At 43.9% G+C, this 10,417-nt stretch overlaps 1 protein-coding gene across 1 annotated transcript in view; it reads left to right on the top strand.

Moving 5' to 3' along the window:
* Positions 1–10,417, top strand: part of LOC138365551 (uncharacterized) — an 80,601-nt gene that overhangs the window by 44,432 nt on the left and 25,752 nt on the right. The window lies entirely within an intron of this gene.

Here is a 10,417-nt window from a genome sequence, read left to right on the forward strand (position 1 = left end):
TCCCTCGGGATTATTTCACTTCTTCCACGGGGACTATAATGTCATCCAGTGTTTCCTCTGGCCTTTCATCTTGCTACCTTGGTCTCCACCCTGCTTCTATTGTAGAATGTGTGGATTATATTGATTATTGTATAGGTTATAATAGTAAAATGAACATTATATTGTAGAATGTCCAATATTGACTGACTTTCGCCCTCCTGGGCTGAGGTATGCTGAACTCTGTAAATACTATATGAGTACTGGAACACTTGATGATATATTGAACTTGTACCCAAGACTGACCATGTAATGCATCAGTTATACAATGTTGTAATGTAACTATAACCTGAGCTTGTAAAAGCCTCTTAATAATCACTTTCAGTGGTTATAAGTGCTTAATAACACACCAATTTCTATAGCAGCTATCTTACCCCTGTCAAAGAAGGAGACACACAAATGTGTATATATGTGTACATGGATGAATAGCTAACATAGGGATGAATGACATTACATAAGGGACATTGATACGGTATTAAATGTATCAACATAGTGTGAAATGTTGGCTGCTTATATTCTTCTGTCTGCTTCCGTTCCTGTTACAGGGTCATTCGGTCCTGCTTCTGCGTTGGCCCGGGGCCTTGTAGTGGGTAGCGTGTAACAGTGTATTAGCTTCTTAAAGGACCTCGGGCCAGCGCAGGTGTCGAATACATCATGTGTATTCGACACCTGGTAGGTTACAGGTAAGATTGAAAGAAGTTCAATTACAATGCAGTTTGTGTGGCTGCATTACCGACTCTGTTAGGGGGGGAGGAGGGTATTGTGAAGCAGTCACTATTTGTTTGTGTAGAGGCTACAGAGGGGAATACCAGGTGTGGGCAGCCTCTGGTATCTCCCTCTGTAGTACTCCTCTGTTCTATTGTTAAGTTGGTCTGCCCCGCTGTTTCCCTGTGTTCTGCTCTCTAGCAAGATTTGTTTCCCCCTGTGGCCAGTTTGTGCCCTGTTGTGGAGTGTGGGAGTGTCTACTCACCTAGTTGTGTTTGCGGGGGTTGAGCTCTGGCTCTTTGGTCCCGCCTCTCAACCGTCAATCAACAGGTGTACAGACAGATTTCTGAGCCTACTGGGCTCTATCATATCTACACTTGAAACTGTGTATGGAGTCAGCCTCCACCACATCACTTCCTAGTGCATTCCATTTGTCAACCACTCTGTGTGAGTGTATGAGTGTGTTAGTGTGAGTGTGAGTGTGAGTGTGTGTGTGTGTGTGTGTGTGTGTGTGTGTGTGTGTGTGTGTGTGTGTGTGTGTGTGTGTGTGTGTGTGTGTGTGTGTGTGTGTGTGTGTGTGTGGAGTGTGGTGGTGCAAGAGTGTGTGTGGCGGTGCTGTACGTTCACTATATCATTACATTGTGAACGTCAGGGAACGAACAAGTGACACTTAGTCTCTAATATTTTTGATATCTATGACCATCTTTTCCTCCGTTATTATGTTTTTATGTGGAGGCGGAAGTCTCCCCCCCCCCGGGGCCCGAGGGCGGGGGGGGGGGGATGGCTGGTACTGAGGTCTCGCAGTCAGTGTTTGTCTGTCTTACACTTGTCTTGTTAATTAAATAGAAAATGCATCTGAAATAAAGCCCCTGACTCGGTCCTCTAAGATCCACCTGGCCTCAGGGAGGAGGTACACTTGAGGCAGACAATTCAAAACCAGTTTGTAATTAGTGCTATTATCTTCTCCATGGTTAGGTTAATTTAGGCTAAGGTTAGGTTAGGGTATGGTTAGGTTAGGTTAGGTTAGGCTAAGGTTAGGTTAGGGTATGGTTCGTTAGGTTAGCATAGGTTTGGTTTGGCCTCGTTAGGTTATGTTAATTAATTGTATAATTCTCGTACATGTGAAGGATGAAAATTTAAAACTATTTGAGTATGCCCTTGAACCACCAGGTGGCTCCGGCCACCAGGTGGCTCCCTTGTTACCTATCAAAACTTACCTATCACTGACTACGGGAGAGTGAGGTTGTACCTTGTGCGTTATAATTTAACTATTCTGACTTTCGAATTATTTATCGCATCTGGCCTTAAAGTCGTGGATGGAGGTGGCTTTCCCAACTTCTTCATTTGGTGCATTCCACTTGCAGACCTCCCGTACAGGGTCGCAGTATTTCCTTACATTTCTTCGACTCATTTACGTTTCTAGCTTCTACTTTGTCTCAATTTATAGTCTGTCCTTGTCCACTTTGTGTATTCCCGTCAGTATCTTGTATGTTGTGATCATATCCCGCTGCTTCATCTTCTTAGGTCATCTTCTTAGTGCTGGTATGTTGTGTTTGTTCTGAAACACCTGACCGCTGGTTGTTGCTGTGTTAACCCTTGTACGTCATAGGGTCAGTGTTGCTGAAGTCAGTGATTGGCTACCGTGGGTCGTGACGTCAGAGCTGCGGCCACCAATGACCACCTCCTGCCTGCCAGGAAGAGGTATCCAGTTTCAAAGTGTTTGCGGCCGTTAAACTATCACTCAACGTCATTACAGTGTCGTAAAATATAATTTATAACGCAAAGAAAATCGTTAAAATATATTTAATGCAGAGAAAATGGTTTAATCTATCAATTTTTTTCTCTTCTCAGTCTTTCGCTTCCTTCTCCCCCCCCCCCCCCCCCCTCCCCCCCTTTTTCTCTCACTCTCTCTCAGACAGAGTTCTGTCCCCTCCGATTTGACTCGAGTCGAGAGCATTTCTTGCCTAATAGCTCGAGGCCGAGACCATGTGTACTTGAGTGTGTTGTGCGTATTTTCTCTGTATTTAAACGGTGTCAACGACTTTAAAATTGCGACGAGTGTGTGTGTGATATTTTAGTCAAATGAGCTCCTTCTCTGCCTCATTGTTGGCCACAATGAATTAAATTTCTATTTAGATAAACGTGAGGAGGATGTGCGGTGGTGGTAATGATTTTCTTAGCGGGTAAATTCTTTGGCGGTGACACGCGGGATGCGCGCCAGGTTTTCGGCCTGGGAAAAGTGCTCGGTGAATATTTAATGTCTCATTAGGAGTTGTAGGCTACAAGGACAGTGTCTGACTCACCTGTTGATGGGTAGTGTGTGGACAGTGACTGACTCACCTGTTGATGGGTAGTGTGTGGACAGTGACTGACTCACCTGTTGATGGGTAGTGTGTGGACAGTGACTGACTCACCTGTTGATGGGTAGTGTGTGGACAGTGACTGACTCACCTGTTGATGGGTAGTGTGTGGACAGTGACTGACTCACCTGTTGATGGGTAGTGTGTGGACAGTGACTGACTCACCTGTTGATGGGTAGTGTGTGGACAGTGACTGACTCACCTGTTGATGGGTAGTGTGTGGACAGTGACTGACTCACCTGTTGATGGGTAGTGTGTGGACAGTGACTGACTCACCTGTTGATGGGTAGTGTGTGGACAGTGACTGACTCACCTGTTGATGGGTAGTGTGTGGACAGTGACTGACTCACCTGTTGATGGGTAGTGTGTGGACAGTGTCTGACTCACCTGTTGATGGGTAGTGTGTGGACAGTGTCTGACTCACCTGTTGATGGGTAGTGTGTGGACAGTGACTGACTCACCTGTTGATGGGTAGTGTGTGGACAGTGACTGACTCACCTGTTGATGGGTAGTGTGTGGACAGTGACTCACCTACTGATGGGTAGTGTGTGGACAGTGACTCACCTACTGATGGGTAGTGTGTGGACAGTGACTCACCTACTGATGGGTAGTGTGTGGACAGTGTCTGACTCACCTGTTGATGGGTAGTGTGTGGACAGTGACTGACTCACCTGTTGACGGGTAGTGTGTGGACAGTGACTGACTCACCTACTGAAAGTTACCATCAACGCCTCACGTTCACTAAGGTCTCACACTTTACTGTAATTCAGACATAACTGTCAGATTGTGTGGCCGTAATGTCTCGTGAACCAGCCGGCCGTCACGTTACGTGTGGCCGTAATGTCTCGTGAACCAGCCGGCCGTCACGTTACGTGTGGCCGTAATGTCTCGTGAACCAGCCGGCCGTCACGTTACGTGTGGCCGGAGCCGCTCCCACCCCACCTGGAGATTTATTTGACGGGACTAAGTTTATTCATCGCCTCGTGACGTGTTTGCATGATGAATAACAGCGTCCCCGGCTCATCATCCTCATCATCACGGGGTTCAGTGACCGTCGACACGCAGCACTCAACAACGAGGCTGTTCACTTAGATATAAAGATCGTTATAATTGGCTTTTGGTCCGATTTTGTCTCTTATTTGGGCTTTGGGAACTCTAAGTCTCTCTTTGCCTTGTTATCTTGATAAGTTTTATCGTTCCTTCATCTTCTGATATGTGTGGTTTGATCATATCAGTTTTACACAATAATGGGTATATTTATATCCCATTTGTTATACCTTTTCATCTAATTATATACGTCAATCATGTCACCATTTACTCTGTCTCTCTAGAGGAGCGTAAATTAAGGTTTATTAATCTATTCGTAAGGAAGATTTCTAATCCGTGGGAATAATTTTGTTACTCTTCACTGAACGCGTGTAAGTGAATTTGTAGGTATTTTATAGAATGGCGACCAAAACTCAGCGGAATAATGTAAATGGGGACCAGTAAGAGGAAGATAGAGAGCATAAGAATGACGGTAACTGCAGAAGGCCTGTTGGCCTATACGAGGCAACTTCTATTTATATCCACCTCATCTCAATTTTATGTATGTCTAAACTACGCTTGAAACAATCAAGGGTTCCTACTTCTATTATGTTACGCGGTAATTGGTTCCACAAATCTCTTATATAAACAATTGGATAAACTTATCCAATTTATATAAAAGCTGAAGAATAACGTTAAATGTTGCTAACAATTCTAAAAATAAATCCCAGTTTCCCATTGGATTTATTCTGTACAATTGATTTTTTTTTTTTTACGTTTTGGTTTAAGGTTTTAATTATTACTCCTAAGTCTGTTTTCCGTGTTGGTCTCAGTTTCATCATTGTCCAGCTGATATCTCGGCACTCTGTTTATTTCCTAAGCTCAGAACTTTACATGTGTCAAAATTTATCCACATCTACCAATATTTCGTCCATTTTCAAAAGTCTATCTAGATCGTCTTGAAGCGATTTTCGAGTCTTCATCCGAATTTATTTATCACCCAATTTTAGTAGTGTCTCAAACATGACAAGATTGCTGTTCACTCCCGTCTAATTATATATATATATATATATATATATATATATATATATATATATATATATATATACATATATATATATATATATATATATATAATTATATATATATATATATATATATATAATATAATTATATATATATATATAATATAATTATATATATATATATATATATATATATATATATATATATATATATATATATATATAATATAATTATATATATATATATATATATAATATAATTATATATATATATATATATATATATAGATATATATATATATATATATATATATATGTCGTACCTAGTAGCCAGAACGCACTTGTCAGCCTACTATGCAAGGCCCGATTTGCCTAATAAGCCAAGTTTTCATGAATTAATTGTTTTTCGACTACCTAACCTAACCTAACTTTTTCGGCTACCTAACCTATAAAGATAGGTTAGGTTAGGTTAGGTAGGGATGGTTAGGTTCGGTCATATATCTACGTTAATTTTAATTCCAATAAAAAAAATTGACCTCATACATAATGAAATGGGTAGCTTTATCATTTCATAAGAATAAAAGTAGAGAAAATATAATAATTCAGGAAAACTTGGCTTATTAGGCAAATCGGGCCTTGCATAGTAGGCTGAGAAGTGCGTTCTGGCTACTAGGTACGACATATATATATATATATATATATATATATATATATATATATATATATATATATATATATATATATATATATATATAATATATATATATAATAATTGTAAAGAGCAGAGGTACCAGTACAGAGTCCCGCGGCACCCCGCTCACAATGGTCTCTCACACCCTCACTTAACTCCATTTACACTAACTATTTTTGTGTTAATAATCCAGCTTGATGCCGTGTGCTTCTAACATTTGAACGAGGTTTGAGGCACGAGAAGCAAGGAAAAGATTGTCACAATCCTTCTATTTTATCAAGAGCTTCAAATATGGTGGGGAAATTGTGATTCTTATTATATTTAATTTAAAAGTGGCAGATTATGGGTTTAGAAATTACCCCCAAAACAAAAATTATTTAGAGGAGCAAGTTAGAATCTTGTTGAGCTAGTTATATGGTTTAATTGATATATTTATAGTATTTTATAGCACAATTGATTCAAGAACTGGACCACAACAGTCCCTAAGCTGAACAACATATACATATAGTGAGCCAGTTACATGCAGTCCAATTTACTAATCATGCATTCCACTCCCATCCCGTGGGAGGGTGAGGACCCCACACCCATCCCGTGGGAGGGTGAGGACCCCACACCCATCCCGTGGGAGGGTGAGGACCCCACACCCATCCCGTGGGAGGGTGAGGACCCCACACCCATCCCGTGGGAGGGTGAGGACCCCACACCCATCCCGTGGGAGGGTGAGGACCCCACACCCATCCCGTGGGAGGGTGAGGACCCCACTCCCATCCCGTGGGAGGGTGAGGACCCCACACCCATCCCGTGGGAGGGTGAGGACCCCACACCCATCCCGTGGGAGGGTGAGGACCCCACACCCATCCCGTGGGAGGGTGAGGACCCCACACCCATCCCGTGGGAGGGTGAGGACCCCACACCCATCCCGTGGGAGGGTGAGGACCCCACACCCATCCCGTGGGAGGGTGAGGACCCCACACCCATCCCGTGGGAGGGTGAGGACCCCACACCCATCCCGTGGGAGGGTGAGGACCCCACACCCATCCCGTGGGAGGGTGAGGACCCCACTCCCATCCCGTGGGAGGGTGAGGACCCCACACCCATCCCGTGGGAGGGTGAGGACCCCACACCCATCCCGTGGGAGGGTGAGGACCCCACACCCATCCCGTGGGAGGGTGAGGACCCCACACCCATCCCGTGGGAGGGTGAGGACCCCACACCCATCCCGTGGGAGGGTGAGGACCCCACACCCATCCCGTGGGAGGGTGAGGACCCCACACCCATCCCGTGGGAGGGTGAGGACCCCACACCCATCCCGTGGGAGGGTGAGGACCCCACACCCATCCCGTGGGAGGGTGAGGACCCCACACCCATCCCGTGGGAGGGTGAGGACCCCACACCCATCCCGTGGGAGGGTGAGGACCCCACACCCATCCCGTGGGAGGGTGAGGACCCCACACCCATCCCGTGGGAGGGTGAGGACCCCACACCCATCCCGTGGGAGGGTGAGGACCCCACACCCATCCCGTGGGAGGGTGAGGACCCCACACCCATCCCGTGGAAGGTTTACAACCATGTACGTGCTCTACCTACAGTAAGCAAACTTTTCATATCTGACTAAGATATCTGGCAGTACATCATTTTGAAACAATACTTACACCTTTCATGAACATTTGCAAAAAAAGGTATGTTCATTCTGAAATTAGTTTGCATCTGTTACAGTGATGTAAAGTATGTGAATAGTTCTGCTAAGAGAGTTTACATGTGGGTTTGATCTGCTTCAGCAGGCGGTGCAAACTCTCAGAGGTACTTGTAGCCAAGCCGTAGCCTAGCAACAATATAAGTCCACTACGGGCTCACCCTACCCCGTGCTGCTTGTTACAGCCCCGCTCCTGTGCCAGGTAAGTCCACTACGGGCTCACCATAACCCGTGCTACTTGCAACTTTTTGTTCCGAGTGGCTGAATCTAAAACAACAACAGCAGCCTAGCAGCAGCAACGTCTAGAAGTCTGCTAGACTTTAACAAATCTAGCAGACTTATTGTTAGTGTCTAGTAATATATGTGTGGTTCGTCCTGCATAGTAATTTGATGATAGTTGGATTAACTAGTGTGAATTTCACTTTCTCTCAAGTCTACTAAATTTGGTGGCAGTTCTGTGGACAGTGCCTCCCCCAGGCTGCTCAAAGACATGCCAAGATGGTAATGAGGAAGAAGGGAAGATACACAATACCAAGTTCTTCTCTAACAAAGACAAAATACCACCCATTTATCATTATCAAGTACCTGACGCCAGTAACAATGTCCCCGAGTCTTCTCCCTGAGCCTTGTTTGATAATGCTAAAAAAGAAAACCTTTACAATGTGTTGCTGTCTGTCCTGTTACACGTACGTCACACAGTTCTGGTCACCGTACTATAGAAAAAAATTATTGTGTGTACAGAGAAGGATGACTAAGCTAATTCCTGGAATATAGATACAATTTGTGTTTCATTCTACCACAGACAGACACATATAACTGCAATGATATCTACCATACATACAATTTCTTCTATCATCCAAAGGCAGGGATCCACACACGGTGTAGCGAGAGAGTATCCGACCAGCGGGTGATGGAAGTAATGTATTAATAACAGATTACAATTCTTAGCAATATATATATATTTGTTCGTCCGTCCATCATGGTTAGGGTAAGAGAGCTGCTACTTAAAGAGTGTGTGCACTCGACCCCAGACGATGATTAAAGTGCATATAGAAACAAAAATAACCATTTCATCTTGGGGAATGGCTAAGGATACGTATAACTTAACACTATTGTGTACAATCATTGTATTATGTACTTGAAGAAATGTAGATTTTGAATTGAACACCAAAGAAAACTTTCGTCAGTTTAAACGTAGGTTTAAAGGCACCGTGGACGAACACAGCCTAGTGCCTGGAGATAACTCGTTTCAAGAGTCAGAGATTCGAACACAAAACTGACGCCTGGAATTAGAGCCTCAGTCATATGAGTGTAAAATGGTGGTTTAACATGCAGCAAGTTAATGTTTAACCTAAACTGAGAATATTCGGTTTACTGTGAAGTCCGGCTGGTCCAGCAGATCGCAGGAGTCGTTGATCTCAAACTTAATGGCTGTTTAGACAAGCAGTAAAGTATACGTGCACTTAGGCGCGTTTTCCTCCTCTGTTGCACCTGCCACCACCACCACCACTGCTGTACCTGCCACCACCACCACTGCTGTACCTGCCACCACCACCACTGCTGTACCTGCCACCACCACTGCTGTACCTGCCACCACCACTGTTGTACCTGCCACCACCACTGTTGTACCTGCCACCACCACTTTTGTACCTGCCACCACCACTTTTGTACCTGCCACCACCACTTTTGTACCTGCCACCACCACTGTTGTACCTGCCACCACCACTGTTGTACCTGCCATCACCACCACCCCTGTACCTGCCACCTCCACTGCACCACTGAATACATCCCCAGACGCATTCATCAATTTTAACATACTGTGTATTAAAAATTGGGTTGTTCTCATATATAAATTAGTATTATACATAAATATTTCTTTGTATAGTTAGGCGTAGGTTATGTTAGGTTAGGTGTTTAGGTTCTGTTGGCGATTATTTGTATTTGTAGTACGTGGAGGCAGCAGTTATAGTGTTGTGGTTCGAACAAAATTCGTCAGTGAAGCACTTGTTCCGGAAGTGTTCGAACGTCATCAGTTGTGAGTCGTGTGTAAACCGTTTTTTATTCATAAAGAGGGGGTTTGGCGGGTGCATGGAATCACTTTTGGATCTTTGTTTGGAGGACGGGTTGAATCAGCCCGTCCTCGCATAGAAAGATCCAAGCTCGTTAATCCAGCCGCCAAACCCCCAGCTGTTTATGAATGAAAAACGGTTTCACACGACTCACAACTGATGACGTTCGAACACTTCCGGAACAAGTGCTTCACTGACGAATTTTGTTCGAACCACAACACTATAACTGCTGCCTCCACGTACTACAAATACAAATAATCGCCAACAGAACCTAAACACCTAACCTAACCAATGCCTATATATGCACAACATACTAATATATTATAATATTAATTTATATTTGAGAAAATTCCTGTTTTGAATGAAGAGCACGTAAAAATTTATGAATCCGTCTGTGGGGTCGACCGCTGGATGGAATGGACTTGGTCTGAAGACGGGTTGCAAAATGTCTCACCCGCGAACTTCATATACAAATAATTGGCAGCCGTAACTTAACCTCGATTTAACTACACTGGAAATTATGTTACAGGTATATAATAATTATTTAAATTTGAAACAGTACCAATTTTGAATACACAATGCGTATATAAATGACGCACGACCTAAACGACGCAGCCTGGACGAGCTTTGCCTGACAGATCAAGTTTTGTGTAGTGTTGTCATTCATTAACAGTGGAGGTTTGTGGCTGGATGAACGAGCAATTAGCCACTGTGTATGAGAAAGGGCCAGTTGGACACACTTTAGACTTACTTACACCACACACTAGAGACTTACTTACACCAGAAGTAGACTTGAAGCATTTTGACTTGAA

This window comes from Procambarus clarkii, chromosome 17, assembly GCF_040958095.1.
Source record: "Procambarus clarkii isolate CNS0578487 chromosome 17, FALCON_Pclarkii_2.0, whole genome shotgun sequence".
NCBI classification, from domain to species: Eukaryota; Metazoa; Arthropoda; class Malacostraca; order Decapoda; family Cambaridae; genus Procambarus; species Procambarus clarkii.